Source organism: Artemia franciscana, chromosome 13 (assembly GCF_032884065.1).
Source record: "Artemia franciscana chromosome 13, ASM3288406v1, whole genome shotgun sequence".
In the NCBI taxonomy this organism is placed as follows: Eukaryota; Metazoa; Arthropoda; class Branchiopoda; order Anostraca; family Artemiidae; genus Artemia; species Artemia franciscana.
Window position 1 is genome coordinate 11,028,620 of NC_088875.1, and position 21,305 is coordinate 11,049,924.

At 36.4% G+C, this 21,305-nt stretch overlaps 2 protein-coding genes across 3 annotated transcripts in view; both read left to right on the plus strand.

Moving 5' to 3' along the window:
* Positions 1-21,305, plus strand: part of LOC136034512 (serine/threonine-protein kinase RIO1-like) — a 119,974-nt gene that overhangs the window by 87,566 nt on the left and 11,103 nt on the right. The window lies entirely within an intron of this gene.
* Positions 1-21,305, plus strand: part of LOC136034513 (protein salvador homolog 1-like) — a 29,626-nt gene that overhangs the window by 5,541 nt on the left and 2,780 nt on the right. The window contains exon 1 of one of the 2 annotated variants that reach the window (XM_065715736.1): positions 16,358-16,593. The exons of the other annotated variant lie outside the window; for it this stretch is intronic. The gene's annotated coding sequence lies outside the window, so the exon portion shown is untranslated. Of the gene's footprint in view, positions 1-16,357; positions 16,594-21,305 lie in introns of those variants that run through there. 2 annotated transcript variants of the gene reach the window in all.

Consider the following 21,305-nt stretch of genomic DNA (forward strand, 5'->3'; position numbering starts at 1 on the left):
TTGCTGGAATTCCATCTGGTCCTGGTGCAGACCCACCTCTAGTTTGTTTTATGGCATCTTCTACTTCTTCCCGCTGGATCTGGCAGCAAAGGTGATAATCTTCTTCCAGTAGGGGGTATTCAGTGTGGTCACAAGAGGGGATTCCGACTTCTTCTGCCAGTTTTTCGAAATTGGGTGGGGGCTGTTGTGTGCCAGATGCTGTACCTGCTTCTAGTTTCTCAAAAAAGGGGGCCACTCGTCTTCCTGTGGAATACATTTGGGAGCAGTCATTTTTTTTTATGAAACCTTTTTCCAGAATTCCCGGAAATCATTTGTCTTATAGAAATGCGCAAGTTCATTTTGTTCCCGCCATCGAAACTCTAGTTTCTTCATTTTTATCATTAGTTTATATTCTTTTCTTTTACTTCTATGCTGTCGGAGCAATTCCAGTTTCTCAGTTTCCTTTTTGGATTTTTTAACATATTCTAGCATGTGATTTAATTCTTCTTTTTTCCGTTCACATTCATTGTCGAAGAACGTGCTTTTTTGTTTCCCTTTTTTTTTCATTTTTTCAAGTAAAGGACTCTGTATCAGCTCGGCAAATTTTGAAGAAACTTCATTTACATTTCCCGTATTTTCCTCAATCTCACATGCTAGGGCATTCAACTGTTGAACCATCGGCTCCGAGCAAAAATAATCTTTTATTCGGGTTACATCTTTCTCCACCCACTCACATTGTATTCTTGATTTTACCAAGCCAGTGCTTCTCGTTCCTGTCCCAAATGTCTGATACTTTAGTTTTTCTCTTTTCCGCTGATTTATACTAATATTTGTCGACTGAAAATAAAAAAATTAATGGAAAATGGTCAGAACCAGCAAAATGCACTACCTCAAGGTTTAGGGAAATAGGTGCGAGCCTACTGTCCACCAAAACATAATCAATGACACTAAAATTCGTTCCGGAAATGCAAGTAAACTCACCGCGTCCCGCATCATTTCCAAACCTTCCATTTCCAATGACTAGACCAAATTCTCTGCAAATGCCCAACAACCTCCTTCCCCATTGGTTAACTTTTCTTTTCACATCTTGGCTCTTCCTTGGAATTTTGTAGCTCTCTGGAATCCTCAGTGCCGTCAAATCATTTCCTGAAAGAGAACAAGGGGAATTTCTGGTTCTTCTGACGTATAAGCATTAAAATCACCCATCAAAACAAAAACTCTTCACTATATTTTCTCTGTAAATATTCCAACTCATTTGCAATCAAAGTCCACGTATCTTCTTTCATATAACTACTATTCTGTGGAGCAACATATATGCAACCCAGGACAATCTTTGATCCATCATGACACTTAATGTTCTTAGATTTACTTTTTATTCTATGACAAACTTCGAAACTCTGCTTTTTCACAAAAACCGCGACTCCACCGTAAAAACGTGCGTTACGGGAAATTTGCCGGTCAGCACGGAAAACTGTGTAATCTTTAACCGACAGATCCTCCGACAGATCCTCAATTAAACATGTTAAATCACACTTCAGAAAAGACTCATTTAGACACTGTTGTTTTTTTTTTACTCATTAGGCCTTGGACGTTCCATGTCATAAACTGAATTTGTTGTACACGGCCTACTTCCTATTCCTCGAAGTTGAAAGGGCTTCTTAGTCTATTTCTGAGTGAGTAGCGTGGGGGTTCTCGACCAAGGCCTCGATTTGGTGGGTCACGAGTTACGTTCCGACGATCCTGCCTGTGACGATCTTCGGGGCTGATTATCTCTTCTACACCTCGTTTACTCGTGACTCCGCTCACTCCGGTTTTTTTACCGTCTGCCTGGATAATAGCCTGGTCGTGTGTGAGACTACCGCTACGAATATCCGAGTTTACCTCTGACATTTGATCCCCACCTTCGCTTTCCATTTCCGCGTTTGATCCAGTGTACTCTTGCACTTGAGATCGCGCTAGTTCTTTTGCTTTATTTCTTCCATTATTTCTAATTTTTCCTGATTCATGTTCATACGTGAACAATTCACCGTCTACAAATAAACGAGGGCCCTTGAATTTCACCTCACGGTCCTCTTTGATTGCTTTCTGCAAAAGTGGTTTCAGAGCGTTGCGAGCAATTCTCTCGGCCCGTGTATAATCCGGAGCTAGGGAGATACCGCAACTCTGGAAGCGAACTGAGTTTCGCAAAATCAAATCTCGCAAATATTTGGTTGTGAACTTCACTAAAACTGGACGGATTTCTCCTTGTTTTTTAGTGTTCAAGCGGAATGCGTCATTTATGTCCCATCTCCTGATCTCAATCTGTGGCAAACAGCCGGGAATGACCTCACTGATTTCCTCCGCAAGTGATCCCCTAGGTGGGTTTAGGGGTTCAAAATTATAAAAAATCAGGTTTGACTGTTTTGCTTCTTTTTCTAACCCCTCTCCGCGCCTCTGCGATTCGTCTATCTTTTATTTTATTTTCTGGATATCCTCCGTGGTTTTCGATTGCGACGCCTCATTTTTCTTTATTTGGGAGGATATGGTTTGCAGTTCTTCCGCTATCGACGCGAGCTTAGAAAGGCCCTCAAGCTGGTTTTCTATATTTTTCAGACGCTCTAAAATATCCAGATTTGTTTCCTGTTGAACAGACATTTTCGTTATTTAAAATTAATTGAAATTTACTTATCTCAAGTAGGGACAGGCCCACGCAAGCAGTGGCAATCACTTTGTGGTCAGTGGCCCGATGGGACGTGGGACCTGCCTGGCTTATTTCCCACCGTACTCCGACATCCAACAAATCATCCAACAATCCAAGCTTTCCTTATTGCATATATATTTCACTTATTGCGAAACTTCAATAATCACTGACAGTCACTGTATTTCAAACGTAATTTATTCCAAACTTCAATCCTGCTTCAAAATTTTATCGATGCTCACAGGCCAAATGCCAAACGATAACTGATATATATATATATATATATATATATATATATATATATATATATATATATGTATATATATATGTATATATATATATATATATATATATATATATATATATATATATATATATATATATATACATATATATATATATATATATATATATATATATATATATATATATACTAGCTGTTGGGGTGGCGCTTCGCGCCACCCCAACAGCCTGTGAATATAGTGAATATAGTTGATTCACAGGGGCTGTGAATCAACAGCCCCTGTGAATATAGATAGATATATTATATATATGTTTTTAACTACGTAAAACTTGCGAATATACAACATTCTTTGCTGTCCCATTGTCTGTGCATATAAATAGATTGTCAGGTTTACCGACTCTTGAACATGCAACATATAATGGTCCATGGGAAAACAATCCGTATTCAGATCTATACCTCATGATTCTAATGATTACCGTTGAGCTTTGTTGATGGTGATTGCTAATCGAACATTCCCTGTCCCGGTGTCCCGGTCGTCATTTATATCCCCCTGTGCCCCCCGGCGTCCCCGTTGTAGTTGTGTCCCTGTGTCCCGGTCGTCATTTATATTTTTTACTTATGTCCTGGTCATTATGGCTTATGTATGGTCATTTATATTCCCTGTGTCCCGGTCGTCATTTGTATCCCGGTGTCCCGGTCTGTATATACATTCGTTTTTTAGTTTTGTTTTTCTCCTTTATTTTTTTCCTTTTTTATTTTTTTTCTTTTTTAGTTTATTTAGATTTTTAGATTTTTTAGTTTTTTTATTAGTTTTTAGTTTTTTTTTTCTTTTTAGTTTTTTTGTAGTTTTTACCTTCTTTTTAGTTTTTTTAGTTTTTTTTTTTTTACTTATGTCCTGGTCGTCATTTATACTCCCTGTGTCCCGGTGCTTTGTTGATTGCTAATCGAACATTCCTTTTGTCCCGGTCGCTTTCTCTTTGAGTGTCGTCATACCTGGTTGGTGGGGGCGCTTCGCGCCCCCCCAAGCCCCCCCGCGCGCGTAAGTCGTTACGCGCCATATTAGTTACGCGCCATTGTAGTTGTGTCCCTATGTCCCACCTGTGAATATAGATAGATATATTATATATATGTTTTTAACTACGTAAAACTTGCGAATATACAACATTCTTTGCTGTCCCATTGTCTGTGCATATAAAAAGATTGTCAGGTTTACCGACTCTTGAACATGCAACATATAATGGTCCATGGGAAAACAATCCGTATTCAGATCTATACCTCAAGATTCTAATGATTGCCCTTGAGCTTTGTTGATGGTGATTGCTAATCGACCATTCCCTGTCCCGGTGTCCCGGTCGTCATTTATATCCATTTATTTAGATTTTTAGATTTTTTAGTTTTTTATTAGTTTTTAGGTTTTTTTTTTCTTTTTAGTTTTTTTGTAGTTTTTACCTTCTTTTTAGTTTTTTTAGTTTTTTTTTTACTTATGTCCTGGTCGTCATTTATACTCCGTGTCCCGGTGCTTTGTTGATTGCTAATCGAACATTCCTTTTGTCCCGGTCGCTTTCTCTTTGAGTGTCGTCATTTATTTTTTTCTTTTTTAGTTCTTACCTTTTTTAGTTTTTTTTTACTTTTTTAGATGAAAATTTTTTTTAGTTTTTTTCTTTTTTTTCTTTTTAGTTTTTTATTGGTTTTTACCTTTTTTTTAGCTTTTTTAGTTTTTTTTCGTTTTTTCTTTTTACTTTTTTTTTAGTTTTTATCTTTTTTATTTTTTTTTTTTATTTTTATTCTTAATTTTATTAGTTTTCTTTTTCTCTTCTATTTTTCAGTTTTTTCCTTTTTTTTAGTTTTTTTTTTAGTTTTTAGTTTTTTTTAGTTTTTTACCTTTTTTTAGTTTTTTTTAGTTTTTTTAGTTTTTTAGCCTTTTTATTTTTTTTTATTAGTTTTTAGTTTTTTTGTAGTTTTTGCCTTTTTTTAGTTTTTTCAGTTTTTTTTTTAGTTTTTAGTTTTTTACCTTTTTTAGCCTAAAATTTTATTAGTTTTCTTTTTCTCTTCTATTTTTCAGTTTTTTCCTTTTTTTTAGTTTTTTTTTAGTTTTTAGTTTTTTTTAGTTTTTTACCTTTTTTTAGTTTTTTTTAGTTTTTTTAGTTTTTTAGCCTTTTTATTTTTTTTTATTAGTTTTTAGTTTTTTTGTAGTTTTTGCCTTTTTTTTAGTTTTTTCCATGACGTCACCTGATCCATCCACAGATCCACACACAGACAACTTATTTTTATATATATAGATAAGATATAATCTGGCGTAACGGACAGACAACTTATTTTTATATATATAGATATATATATATATATATATATATATATATATATATATATATATATATATATATATATATATATATATATATATCTATATATATAAAAATAAGTTGTCTGTGGATGGATGGATGGATGTGTCAGGTGACGTCACCTGAAAAAACTGGATCAGGTGACGTCAAAACTGAAAAAACTAAAAAAAGGCAAAAACTACAAAAAAAACTAAAAACTAATAAAAAAAATAAAAAAGCTAAAAAACTAAAAAAACTATAAAGGTAAAAACCAATAAAAAACTAAAAAAAAACTGAAAAAACTAAAAAAAGGCAAAAACTACAAAAAAAACTAAAAACTAATAAAAAAAGTAAAAAAGCTAAAAAACTAAAAAAACTAAAAAAAGGTAAAAAACTAAAAAAAATAAAAAATAAAAAAAACTAAAAAAAAGGAAAAAACTGAAAAATAAGCTGACGACCGGGACAAAAAAACTAAAAAGAAAAAAAAACTAAAAACTAATAAAAAAACTAAAAAATCTAAAAATCTAAATAAGCTAAAAAAGAAAAAAAAAGGAAAAAAATAAAGGAGAAAAACAGAACTAAAAAACGAATGTATATACAGACCGGGACACCGGGATACAAATGACGACCGGGACCCGGGACACAGGGAATATAAATGACGACCGGGACACAGGGACACAACTCCGGTACACCGGGATACAAATGACGACCGGGACACAGGGAATATAAATGACGACCGGGACACAGGGACACAACTACAACGGGGACACCGGGGGAAACAGGGGGATATAAATGACGACCGGGACAAAAAAACTAAAAAGAAAAAAAAACTAAAAACTAATAAAAAAACTAAAAAATCTAAAAATCTAAATAAGCTAAAAAAGAAAAAAAAAGGAAAAAAATAAAGGAGAAAAACAAAACTAAAAAACGAATGTATATACAGACCGGGACACCGGGATACAAATGACGACCGGGACCCGGGACACAGGGAATATAAATGACGACCGGGACACAGGGACACAACTACAACGGGGACACCGGGGGAAACAGGGGGATGTAAATGACGACCGGGACACCGGGACAGGGAATGGTCGATTAGCAATCACCATCAACAAAGCTCAAGGGCAATCATTAGAATCATGAGGTATAGATCTGAATACAGATTGTTTTCCCATGGACCATTATATGTTGCATGTTCAAGAGTCGGTAAACCTGACAATCTATTTATATGCAAAGACAATGGGACAGCAAAGAATGTTGTATATTCGCAAGTTTTACGTAGTTAAAACCATATATATATATCTATCTATATTCACAGGTGGGACATAGGGACACAACTACAATGGCGCGTAACTATTATGGCGCGTAACGACTTACGCGCGCGGGGGGGCTTGGGGGGGGCGCGAAGCGCCCCCACCAACTAGGTGTTGGGGTGGCGCTTCGCGCCACCCCAACACCTAGCTGGTGGGGGCGCTTCGTGCCCCCCCGCGCGCGTAAGTCGTTACGCGCCATTGTAGTTGTGTCCCTGTGTCCCACCTGTGAATATAGATAGATATATATATATGTTTTTAACTACGTAAAACTTGCGAATGTGCAACATTCTTCGCTGTCCCATTGTCTGTGCATATAAATAGATTGTCAGGTTTACCGAGTCTTGAACATGCAACATATAATTGTCCATGGGAAAAACAATCCGTATTCAGATCTACACCTCATGATTCTAATGATTGCCCTTGAGCTTTGTTGATGGTGATTGCTAATCGAACATTCCCTGTGTCGCCGTCGTCATTTATATATCCCCCTGTGCCCCCCGGCGTCCCCGTTGTAGTTGTGTCTCTGTGTCCCGGTCGTCATTTATATTCCCTGTGTCCCGGTCGTCATTTGTGTCCCGGTGCCCCAGTCTGTAATTTCTCTTTGAGTGTCCCGGTCGTCATTTATATTCCCTGTGTCCTGGTGTCCCGGTCGTCATTTGTGTCCCAGTGTCCCGGTCTGTATATACATTCGTTTTTGAATTGGTCTTTTTTTTTTAGTTTTTTACCTTTTTTTTAGTTTTTTTAGTTATACGTCATGATTCTAATGATCGCCCTTGAGCTTTGTTGATGGTGATTGCTAATCGAACATTCCCTGTGTCCCCGTCGTCGTTTATATATCCCCCTGTGCCCCCCGGCGTCCCCGTAGTAGTTGTGTCCCTGTGTCCCAGTCGTCATTTATTGTCGAGAAACATGACGTCAGTCGACACACAAACATGACGTCAGTCGACACACACGTCCCAGTCGTCATTTGTGTCCCGGTGTCCCAGTCTGTAATTTCTCTTTGATTGTCCCGGTCGTCATTTATATTCCCTGTGTCCCGGTCTGTATATACATTCGTTTTTGAATTGGTATATGATGAAATAAATTTTTTGTTTTTTTCCTTTTTTTCTCTTTATTTTTTTATGGTTTTTACCTTTTTTTATAGCTTTTTAGTTTTTTTTTCTTTTTTCCTTTTAGTTTTTTTTTGTAGTTTTTACCTTTTTTAGTTTTTTTTTTATTTTTATTTTTTTTAGTTTTCTTTTTCTCCTTTATTTTTCAGTTTTTTTCCTTTTTTTAGTTTTTTTTTCTTTTTCAGTTTTTAGTTTTTTTTAATAGTTTTTCTTTTTTTTTCTTTTTAGTTTTTTTGCTGTTTTTACCCCTTTTTTTAGTTTTTTTTTTAGTTTTTTTATTTTTTTACCTTTTTTTAGTTTTTTAGTTTTTTAGCTTTTTCAGTTTTTAGTATTTTTTACCTGTTTTTTAGTTTTTTTAGTTTTTTTCTTTTTTAGTTTTTTTTTCTTCTTTTGTATTAATGCTGAAGCCAAGGTTCGAACCTGGAACCTCTTGGACCTAGAACCTGGAACATAACGCTTTACCAACTCAGCTACTTCGGCTTGAATACATTTTTTCTTCTTTTGTATTAATGCTAAAGCCAAGGTTCGAACCTGGAAACTCTCGGACCTAGAACCTGGAACATAACGCTTTACCAACTCAGCTACTTCGGCTTGAATACATTTACCTTTTTTATTTTTTTTATTTTTATTTTTTTTAGTTTTCTTTTTCTCCTTTATTTGTCAGTTTTTTTCCTTTTTTTAGTTTTTTTTTCTTTTTCAGTTTTTAGTTTTTTTATTAGTTTTTAGTTTTTGACTGCTAAGGGCCCTGCGTCGGCCCTGTAGTGCATTCCTGCAGCATGGTTCGATCTCTGGGTCCCGTATTACCACGCTAAGGTCAAACCCACTGCGCCAATACAGGTAGTTATATAACTGAGCTACTTCGGCTTGAATACATTCGTTTTTGAATCGGTATGTGATGAAATAATTCAGACGTCATATGCGGACAGTGACGTCACTCGACAGACACAGACAACTTATTTTTATATATATAGATTTTTATTTTTATTTTTTTTAGTTTTCTTTTTCTCCTTTATTTGTCAGTTTTTTTCCTTTTTTTAGTTTTTTCTTTTTCAGTTTTTAGTTTTTTTATTAGTTTTTAGTTTTTTTTTAGTTTTTGACTACTAAGAGCCCTGCGTCGGCCCTGTAGTGCATTCCTGCAGCATGGTTCGATCTCTGGGTCCCGTATTACCACGCTAAGGTCAAACCCACTGCGCCAATGCAGGTAGTTATATAACTGAGCTACTTCGGCTTGAATACATTCGTTTTTGAATCGGTATGTGATGAAATAATTCAGACGTCATATGCGGACAGTGACGTCACTCGACAGACACACAGACAACTTATTTTTATATATATAGATAGATAGATAGATATATCAAGGAAACATGGAAACATATATCCAGGCAAACATGGAATCCAGGAAACATGGAGAACAAAGTTCTTGAAGTTTGTTTGAAGTGCTCCTTCCAAAAATGAAGGAGCACTACAAAGAGAAAAAAGGAAGCAAAATATTGCTATTCAACTATGGCAATGTAACTATAGTTGAAGAAGTTCGCTCCAAGCATGTCTTGTAATCTTGCAGTTGTGTTTCTCCATAAGCTTAGCAAAAGCTATAGTAGGATCTGCTATGTGAAGACTGTTGATGTGTTTTGAATTGCATATTGAAGTTGGTTATATCAATAGGTATTTTGCAAAACACAAAAAGTAGAGTAGATTTTCAATTTATCAGCATTTGTAAGAATCTTCTAGAAAAGTGTAATATAGAGGATGTTTAGGTGAGCAACAGTGTTGTACAGTATTGCAAGATAAAAGGCAATTCAAACATAACTTACAGAAACTATGGAAGCATAGGAAGCTGATATGCAGTGCTTGATGACTTCTGTTAGGAGATAATGAGTATGAGAAATAGTATTTCCAATGGGAGTACTAAGATAAACAATTTGGTCAGATGGGCAGATCTTTGAATTCCCAATTACAATTTCATGAGAAAATGGGCCTTTCCAGTTAAAAAGCACAACATCAGACTTTGTAGTGTTAAATTTAAGACTAGATTTTAAATATTCTGCTTGGAGTTTTTAGAAAGCTGCAGAAATTTTGTCCAAAGTTCAGCTAATGTTATAAATGTCATCAGCACAAGTGGCAAAGGATATCTATATATATAAAAATAAGTTGTCTGTGTGTCGAGTGACGTCACTGTCCGCATATGACGTCTGAATTATTTCATCACATACCAATTCAAAAACGAATGTATTCAAGCAGAAGTAGCTCCGTTATATAACTACCTGTGTTGGCGCAGTGGGTTTGACTTTAGCGTGGTAATAAGGGACCCAGAGATCGAACCATGCTGCAGGAATGCACTACAGGGCCGGCGCAGGGAACTTAGTAGTCAAGAAGCGTCGTTAATCCGATACAAATACAGTAGCTCAGTTGGTAAAGCGTTGTGTTCCAGGTTCTAGGTCCGAGAGGTTCCAGGTTCGAACCTTGACCGGGACACAGGGAATATAAATGACGACCGGGATACTCAAAGAGAAATTACAGACTGGGACACCGGGACACAAATGACGACTGCGACGTGTGTGTCGACTGACGTCATGTTTGTGTGTCGACTGACGTCATGTTTGTCGACTATAAATGACGACTGGGACACAGGGACACAACTACAACGGGGACGCCGGGGGGCACAGGGGGATATATAAATGACGATGGGGACACAGGGAATGTTTGATTAGCAATCACCATCAACAAAGCTCAAGGGCAATCATTAGAATAATGAGGTATAGATCTGAATACGGATTGTTTTTCCCATGGACAATTATATGTTGCATGTTCAAGAGTCGGTAAACCTGACAATCTATTTATATGTACAGACAATGGGACAGCGAAGAATGTTGTATATTCGCAAGTTTTACGTAGTTAAAAACATATATATATATATATATATATATATATATATATATATATATATATATATATATATATATATATATATATATATATATATATATATATATATATATATATATATATATATATATATATATATATATATATATATATATTATATATATATATATATATTCACAGGTGGGACACAGGGACACAACTACAATGGCGCGTAAGTAATATGGCGCGTAACGACTTACGCGCGTGGTGGGGCTTGGGGGGTGCGAAGCGCCCCCACCAACCAGGTGTTGGGGTGGCGCGAAGCGCACCCCAACAGCTAGCATATATATATATGAGTTTTGTGTAGCCTATGAGAAAAATATCATAAGGTATTTTGTTTTAAGTGAGTGATGTAAAAATTTTAAAGATGGCCAAAAGGATGTGTATGATGAAGGGGGCCAAGGAATTCAAACAAACACTCGGTAACAGAAAGTCTATGGCTACTTGTTGTGACAGATCAAGAAGCTATGTTGCTTGTGGAGTTTATGGAGCCTAGAATTAGGATCACTGCAGCTGTTTATCATAAAACTTTACATCATTTGCATAGGGCCATTCAAAACAGCAAAAGAGGAAAGCTGACCACTGCAGTTGTTCTGAGCAATGATAATGGTTGTCCACAAACTGCTAGTGAAACTCAATGACTTCTTGAATAATTTCAGTGGACCATTTTTGATCGTCCACCATATAGTCTTGATTTAGCTCCCAGCAGACATTAGCATATTATATTCAAATAGGCAATGGTCAACTCTGTTATTTCTTTTATTGTAGTGTCTGCAAAATGAGGAGGACAGGGTTAAAATGATCAAGACTGAATTAGAAAACTGATAGGAAAAAGCCTGAAGGTTTAGCCTCTGATTCTGAACAGATTTTATGGTAAATTTTTGAGTAGTACTTATTGGAGAAATGAGGTGAATTTGGCTTGGTATTAGTCAAATAGGCGTCTTATCTCCATTGATTGATTATCTCCATTGAAACATATATACCTTAAGGGATTTGGTCTTCCACTCGGCTGGTCAGTATTTAGGGAATTTCATCAGTATTATGATTACCTATAAAACCTGAGTGATCAGGAACATATTGGAAGTATGTCATTATGCCTCTTGATGTAAGTGCATTTGTAAGAGTAAGATAATGGAAAGTATCTATATGCATATTATGTTGAGGTGCCATATCCAGCAGCTCCAGGCTTGAAATAAATTGGAATATACTAGCCTGTAATGTTTTGCATATTAGGACTCAATGAGTAATTATTCATAACATACACCAATGCCATGATCATGGCATTTAACCCTGCTGACATTATAGAAACATTTTCAAAGAGTTTATCACCCATTGTAATATTAAGGGATGTGAAATGAACTTGATCAACGAAATTTGGAAAATGGTCTTTGTGTGTAATTTTATCAAGTTCAACGATTTTTTTCTGCATGTACTGGATAGGGTGTAAGTTCTTTTGTCCAATATGAGAAGTTAGTATCTATTATGGGGAGGGTTCAACTCCATGGAGGGGTTTGGGGGAATATGCAGGAGAGGAGCAGTAGACCTGCCTTTCACTGCACAGTTCGTTTTTAGTATAAGCAAACTCATGTGCAATGCCTCTATACGTTGATGGATTTCTTAGCCAATTATGTAGGGTGTGTGAGCTGTTGGCTTCAATTTTTGATTAATAATTTTTAATAAAAAACGAACCAATAGTCAGTAAGGGAATTGTAATTTTACATAATCACAAGGGGACAAGATTACATCTTGGACCAAAAAGAGTTGCTTCAATATTAGCCAACAAGAGGATTATTTCGCAACAGAATAGTTAACTTAGTTTCAATTTTTATAATTTTTCCTCAGTTGCTTTGATGTTCTCATTGAAGTAACTCTAATAGTTTCTTTTCCCTACGTGGATCATTAACAACAATTGTATTTATTATTGGTGGTGGTTTTATTTGTTTTAGTTTAGTGTTTTTATGGCACTTGGTATTTACCAAGTGACATATTGCAATTTCTGTTGGTCCCAGTTTTGCTAGTTCAGGCACTTCCAGATAAGCTAGGACGACAAAAGTTGGCAGGCGTATTAATGACTAGATTAAATTAGAAATAGTCTCTTCCACGATTTGACCATCTGGGGTGGGGGGGGGGGATTGGAGGGGTGGTTAATTAGGAAAAATTTGAAAAAAATGAGGTATTTTTAACTTATGAACGGGTGATCGTATCTTAGTGAAATTTGATATTTAGAAGGATCTCGTGCTTCAGAGGGGGGGATAGTTGGAGGGGGAAACCGGAAACCTTGGAAAACGCTTAGAGTGGAGAGATTAGGATGAAACATGGCGGAAAGAATAAGCACATGTCCTACACATGATTGAAATAACCGGACCAGATCCGCTGTCTTTGGGGGAGCTGGAGGGATTTTCAGTGCTTTGGCGAGTTCAGTGCTTCTGAACGTGCTAGGACGATGAAAATTGGTAGGCATTTCAGGGACCTACCCAAATTGACTTTATAACAGTCGTTTCCTCCGATTCGACTATCTGGGGGGGGGGATGGGAAATCGTGAAAATTGAGGTATCTTCTATCTTAAGAATGGCTGATCAAATCTTAATGAAATTAAATAAAAAAAACGAGTTTTTTTAACTGAAAGTAAGGAGCGACATTAAAACTTAAAACGCACAGAAATTACTTCGTATATGAAAGAGGCTGCTTCCTCATCAACGCCCCGCTCTTTACGCTAAAGTTTGACTCTTTCTCTCAATTCTTCTTTTTAAAACAGTAAAAAACTTTAGCGTAAAGAGCGGGGCGTTGATGAGGAAGCAGCCTCTTTCATATACGAAGTAATTTCTGTGCGTTTTAAGTTTTAATGTCGCTCCTTACTTTCAGTTAAAAAAACTCGTTTTTTTTATTTAATTTCTGAACGTTTTTGAATCAATGCATGTTTTGATTTTGGCTCTCCGCAGAGGAATAATCAAAACGAAATTTACATATTTTTTTTTTGGGGGGGGGGGCTAAATGGCTTTCTCATAATTTTGATCGAATGATTTTGAGAAAAAAAGAGCGGGGGCGAAGCCTAGTTGCCCTCCGATTTTTTGATTAATTAAAAAGGCAACTAGAACTTTTAATTTTTTACGAATCTTTTTATTGGTAAAAGATTTACGTAACTTATAAATTAGCTTACGTAAAGAACTTTTGTATTCTCATGTTTTTATTACATATATGAGGGGATTCGCCCCATCGTCAGTACCTCGCTCTTTACACTAAAGCTTAAATTTTATCCCAATTCATTAAGAATGACCCCTGAATCACAAAAGCCGTAGAATAAATAGTTGAAATTACTAAAAATACTTTAGCGTAAAGAGCTAGGTATCATAAGGAGGTGAGCCCCTTATATGGGTAATAATTTATGTTTGTTTTAAGTTATATTGCTGTTCCTTACTTCCAGCTGAAAAAGCTTTTTCACATTTATTTTTTAATTTTTTTTTAAATAATGCTAGTAAATCCTGCTCTCCCTTCATAGAAGTTTTCTTTTCCCATGACAAATTCTCGATGGAAAGTTCCCCCAGCATATCCCCCTCTTCTCAACCCCTCCCCCAACCAAAAAAATCCTCCTGAAAACGCCTGTATACTTCCCAATAACCATTACTATATGTAAGCACAGGTCAAAGTTTGTAACTTGTTGCCCCTCCCACGGGGACTGTGGGGGAGTAAGTCGTCCCCAAAGACATAGTTATAAGGTTTTTCGACTACGTTGAATAAAATGGCTATCTCAGAATTTTGATCCGTTGACTTTGGGAAAATAATTAGCGTGGGAGGGGGCCTAGGTGCCCTCCAATATCTTTGGTCACTTAAAAAGGGCACTAGAACTTTTCATTTCCGTTAGAATGAGCCCTCTTGCAACATTCTAGGATAACTGGGTCGATACGATCACCCCTGGGGAAAAAAAAAAAAAAAACAAATAAACACGCATCCGTGATCTGCCTTCTGGCAAAAAATGCAAAATTCCACATTTTTGTAGATAGGAGCTCTACAAAATAGGGTTCTCTGATACGCTGAATCTGATGGTGTGATTTTCGTTAAGATTCTATGACTTTTAGGGGGTGTTTCCCCCTATTTTCTAAAATAACGCAAATTTTCTCAGGCTCGTAACTTTTGATGGGTAAGACTAAACTTGATGAAACTTATATATTTAAAACCAGCATTAAAATGCAATTCTTTTGATATAGCTATTGGTATCAAAATTCCATTTTTTAGAGTTTTGGTTACTATTGAGCCGGGTCGCTCCTTACTACAGTTTGTTACCACGAACTGTTTGACTTGATACATAGAAAGACCTTGTGTCTCAGATGCATTATTTTCAATTCAAATCGGATCTGGGGACATATGGGGTGGGTAGAGGGGGGAAATAGAAATCTTGGAAACCAGAAATCTTAGAAAACGCTTAGTGTGGAGAGATTGGGATGAAACTTGATGGGAAGAATAAGTTCTAGATACATGATTGACATAACTGGACTGGATCTGCTCTTTTGGGTTAGATTTATAGTGCTTTGACGAGTTTGGTGCTTCTGGACATGCTAGGGCAATGAAAATTGGTAGGTGTGTCAAGGACCTGCACAAATTGACTTGATAACAGTCGTTTCCCTGATTCGACCACCTGGGGGCTGGAGGGAGAGGAAAAATTGAAAAAATGAGTTATTTTTAACTTACAAATGGGTGATCGGATCGTAATGAAATTTGATATCTAGAAGAAACTCGTGCCTCAGAGCTCTTATTTTAAACCCTGACAGGCATTAATCCTCTCATTTTCCTTTTAAATCAATATATTGATTCTTAGAATTTTGCTAGAGCTCATGCCATATGAGCTCTTGGCTCTTCTGACCTCGTAACAAGTGCCATATGAGCTCTTGCTCTTGTTTTTTTTTTATCTTGTGCTGAGGACGCCTAGTTTAGATACAGGCGAGATATCTGTTATTTTAGTATTTCATCTTTTTTCTCTCTACTGCCTGCAGTCTCGTTTGACGTTTTTTCTTTTTTTTAGTTTTATCTCTCTTTGTTGTTAGTTGATAAATAATAAATTAGGAAGAACTTTCTTCTTTCATTTGTTGTTGATAAACCACTCTCTGTATGCAGAAACTTAGTAATTGCAGGCTTCCTGAGACCAGATACGAGGTGGATTGTGTTATTTTGTGAGGTTTCAACTTTTTGCATTTGGGTCAATGCACAAGCATCATATGCAATTAGCCCATAGTCAATTTGGAGTCTCTTATGAATTTTGTAAAACTGGAGTAATGCTTTACCGTTAGAACCATAAGGTGTAGATAATAGTATTTTCATTTTTCTAATTTTCCTGTAGCATTTTGATATTATTGTTTTAATGTGAAGGTGGAAATCCAATTTCGGTAGGTGATTTTTGTGGTTATTCTCAGGGATTATGATGTCGCTTAGTGTTAGTTTGATATGAACTGTTCTATGCTTGTGGTGGAATTGAATGATTGTAGATTTGGTAGGTGCAATGGGTAAACTAGATTTTTGAGAAAATTTTTCAAACTGGAATGGGGAATTATGTAACTTTGAACATGCAATCTCAAAGGTGTTGCCAGTTGCCCATAACGCTAGGTCATTAACATATTTTATATTAGGGGGGAGGCTCATGTCCCAGAGGAATAGAGAGAAAAGGAGGCAGTTCACTAGTGCATCCTATGGAAGGTCTCTGTTTGTTGGAGTTTTCAGTCAAGAGGCTGAATGGAGAGAGTCAATGGAGCATCTGTTTTCAATGAAGGACTTGTTGAAAAAAAAAACTCCTGTCTTGTTTCAGAGTTCAGAGTGAACATATCTAAAATCAGATATCCTCTTAACGTAATTAAACCAGTGAATTTTTCAAGTGAACTAATTTGTCATTTCGTAACAACAATTGGCTTGGTATTATAGTTGTGAATAATCCTGCCCTTTACCAATTAATTCAGTGACCTTCTGTGATTATAGACTTTTCACAAGAAATGACATATCAGATTATATTATAATTGGATATTCTTGCTCATTTAATTAAGGCGCTGTAAGATCTTTTCATTATTTTTTATAGCCCTATTTTTGATTGCATATCGTTAAGAAGTGTGCTGGGAACAAGTAAAAGAGGGGAAGGAACCTCCCACAAGCAACATATTGCACCCGCCGGTATTAAACTATCCATAAATTGCAGGGTACAGTTGAAGGAGTCCTAACAGTTCCCTTGTTCCTAGGTTCCTTCATTTAATTTTTATTCAGCATTCACTATATTAATTCAGGATTCATTTAGTGTACTGTTCATCATTTACAAACATTTTTGGAATTGAGTTCTTTAGTCGTGACGATATCCTTAACACCAAGCGTATCATGGTCAATATTACCTCTAATTTTGGCCTAGGATTCCGTTACTCTAAACTGGTCAAGGATAGTGACAATGTGATCGACATTGTCACTTTCTTTTAAGTCATTTTCTTTTTCTTTTTCCTCTTTTCTTTTATTCACATTATACTCCGTTTTTCATGTGTATTATAACGGGTTATAAATAAATTCAATTCAATTCAATTGCACAAATACTTAATGCATGTGCCAAGGAGAAAAAAGGGCTCCCTGTGTTTGTAATAACAGATTCCCAAGAATTTCCCTTGTGTGGAGAGGAGATAGCAGCATGCGTTACGAGTCAAAATAAATGAAATGTGCTGTCGTTTTGACGGCATTTACGATCATATTAAAAATTTTGCTCTCCCAAAACGAGAGAGTGAATCAGGAACAAGTATGCCTGTATACTCTGTCATTGTGAAAAATCCCCCTACTTCGCTGGTCTCCCCTAGTACTCGAAAGGAGTTTATTAAAAACCTGTGTCCAACTCAGGTCCAAACTGACTCTATGTTGCTGAAAAGTAACCGAACTCACCGGAGGTTAATCACCGATTCTCTGGCTTCTGCCAAAGCAATCGCAAAAGCTATGTCATCACAACATAAAATCGAGACGTAAGTTAAGGAGCCCCAGTACATCGGCATAGTTAAGCGAACTCCTGAATCTGTATCTGAACAAGAATTACCTAGTTTAATTCGAGGTAGTGAAAAAGCCACACGCTATAGTGAGACCTGAGCTCATAAATGGTACTTTTCCAGCAAAAACGATATATTACAAGCTATTGCCCAACCACTGAAAATCAGCCTAGAACCCTTTAAAATTGAAGAATTGCGACTCCTACCATGAAGATGTTACCGTTGTCATTAAAAATCACATCTGGCCAAAGACTGTACCAATCAAGAAAAGTGTGGAGTGTGTGGGAGCTTAGATAACGTAAGGACGAAGGAAAACCCATGCAAGCTACCTCGTTAATGCTTGAACTGTGGATCCAACAAACACACCTGCTACCATGCAGCTTGCCCTCGAAATATGTCCACTGTTCCCCTTCAATCCACAAAATGATGTGCTGTATTTTCTCTTGGAATATGAATGATAAAGTGCTGGACCATATAGCCTTTATATCTGATGTTTCAACTAAATATGATATAATATGCCTAGAGGAGCCTTTTTTGGCTGTAAATAACACGAACATTCTGAAATTCTCTTCCTATCTACATTACTTCATCCAACCTGCATCTAAATCTGATTCCTAGGGTTGCCCCTCTGGAGGCCTTGCAGTTATTTTGAGTCAGAATATCTCTTCTTTACCGCAAATCCTTACTCAAAATGCGTTCCATCAAGTGAGCAAGATTAACAGCCTTGTAACTATCAGTTTATACCTCCCACCTGACTATGGTGATGAAAGATCAGAGCAAAAAAAATGCTCTTGCATGTAAGAAAATTGGCAGGGAACTGAAAAAACAACAAATGGCTGGTCTTCAAGTGATGATAATCGGTGACTTCAACTACAATTTGTAAGATAACCATAGCTCAAGAAGTGAGACCTTGATGGGAGTTATACCAGATACAATTTATTAAAGAAAGACAACCATACTCGTTCATAATCGTTGCCCATAATGTATCAAACCTGGATAATGTCTTGTACTCTCAAGGTTGTAGTAATATTATGGTTTCAGTTGGTGCTGAAGGACCACCTACTGCTATCCTTCCTCCTCCCTACTTCAAACTCCTGCAGTGAAAAGTCAATGGCAAATGGAGATCATATAGCTATTGGGATAATGTTGACAAGGAACTATATAAAACTAGTTGTGATGCGATCCTTCAAAAACTAAAAACCCCTTCCACCTGCTTCAAATGAACTCTACATTGCCATACCACGAAACTGTCATTGAACTCAATATTTACTTAGTACAAATATCCTATGCTTTAAGTTCTGCCGAAAAATCCGCCGTTCCAAATAAAAGACTTCAGGGTGAATACCCATGTGAAAAGATGGTAAAAAAAATAGTGAACTCGTGAAAGCAAAAGATGTGGCAAAATTCTGGCTTAAATTATGGAACGAATGTGATCGCCCAAAATCTGGTATAGTGAGTAATATTTGCCTGCTCACAAAATGCCGTTTTAAAAAAGAAGTCACAAATCATCGACTATATCTCCAAAAAGAAAATGCGGAAGAGATCCTAGAAAACCCTAACCAATTACGGAAGCTCCACTCTAAACATCGGGAGGCAAATAATGAAAAGGTATCGGACATCAGTGAGAACACATGGGTCTAGTACTTTGTGGACTAACTCAAACATCTTGAAGAGTCTAAGAACCGCAATTTTAAAACTCAGCTCGATAGTGTTATACCAAAGGAGCATAACACTCTTCTGGTCTCTAGTTCTGATGTAGTGTTCCAGTATAAAAAAAAAAAAAAAAAAAAAAAAAAAAAATCTTCAAGAGGAGCCAACAACTTGTGTGCCCTACATCTTTTACATGGCAGTAATATATTATTTGAACATCTATCCGTTATCTACCAGATTGTGATGCATCAAGGTGTTGTCCCTGATCTATTTTGTTTAGGTTTTACTGTGCCCATTCTTAAAAAAGGAAAGCCACTGGATTACCATCCTCTTATAGACCAATCACGTTTTCATCCATACTCTCTAAGCTGTTTGAACTTCTGATAACCAGTGAGAACAACTTTAAATGTAAAATGTCGTCCCACCAGTTCGGTTTTCAGCCTGAACTAGGCTGCATGCATGTCCTAAATGCATTAGCAAATATTTTGCTTGATGCACATAATAGTTAAGAAAGTTTGACCTAAGGTCAGTATGGTGTTTAAAGGGCATTTGGTTCGAGCATTCGAACCAAATACCCACAGGTTAGTACCTGTGTTATTCAAGTAATACGTAATTTGTATGACCGTCTAAATGTTAGACTAAATCTTAAGATTAGGGTCACTGCAAAACTAATGTATGTACACAAAGGGATCAAACAAGGGTCTCTCATTCTCCTGATTTGTTTAATTTTAGTGTAATCAGAACCCAAGCGGGAGTTAAACAATTTTGTATTTACAATGGTAAAGATGTATCGTTAATCGGTTTTGCGGATGACGTTATAAACATTGCCAGAATGTTGACACGTCTAGAGGAAAATTTTGCCCTATTACAGAATTCATCTGGTAATATCGATCTAGATTTTAATTTAAGTAAAAGTGAAGTGTAGCTATTCAACCGGAAAAATTCTAAGCATACCCTGTCAATAAGACTGGGAAATCATGATGTTATGCCTTCACAACCCATTACTTACCTTGGTTTACCCATAGTTGATAGCTTGAAATCTAGTCGTTCGCTGCTAGTAAAACATATAATAAGAAGATCCGAACAAGTTATGCTGGTATCGTTTATGCTAAACCTAATTTAAATCGTCATCTACTAGGTCGTCGATTTACCTCTATATGTTTACCACATGTTCTTTATTCGGCACCATTTTGGAAGTTATTACGAGAAAGATAAAATAGAAATTCGCTCTACCTATTTCTGTTACGCCAAATTCCTACTCCAGCTCCCAATATGGAACAGAAATACTAAGATCATCTAGCAATATGGGGTAATTGACCCATCCATCGCCGTTCAATTGGTCATTACCATTTATGAAAAACAGCTGATTACGTTAAAACACGAATGGCAATCTTTACTTATGTAGATTAATTTTATACTGTTTCTTTTTTATATGCGTGTGTATGTAAGTTACTTTGGTAGTGTCGCTTTTTCTTTTCTTTTATTTTATTTCCTGTACTCCGTCTGTGTACCCTTTTTTGCCGGGTTAACAATAAATACATACATACAGTAACTTTAGGGGTAAACCAAGACTTAAAAGTTTGACACTAAGTGTCTGGTGGCTAAAATTGTCATATTTACTTCAAAATCTAAAAATGCAGCAGCAAGAATATTGTTCTTGGAGAAGCACTCACTTATTAAATTTGTTAAGTAGACAAAATCATCAGTTGAGGAATGGTATTTCCTGAAACCAGTTGGGGTATCATATTGTTTATCTCAAAAAACTATAAAAGTTGATTATACATCATGTTCTCTATTACTTTTCCCAACATAGGAGCAATCATGATAGGCCTGTAAGATAAAGGCTTGGTTTTAGTTAATTTTTGGATAGGTAGGGGGAATATTGGTATTTGATCTATTAAAATTATAACATACATGTCTTGATGACTGCCTCTACTTGAGATGAGTATACGTCTTCTTGAGTATCTAGGGGCCCTTTCATACAACATAGGTCAGATTGAGTGCAAAATACGAAAAGGTGTTGCTCAAAGACACTTATCCAAAATTGGTTGAGATACAATAGCTTGTTCTGATGTGAATCCCCAAATGGGTTCTGCTGGTACAA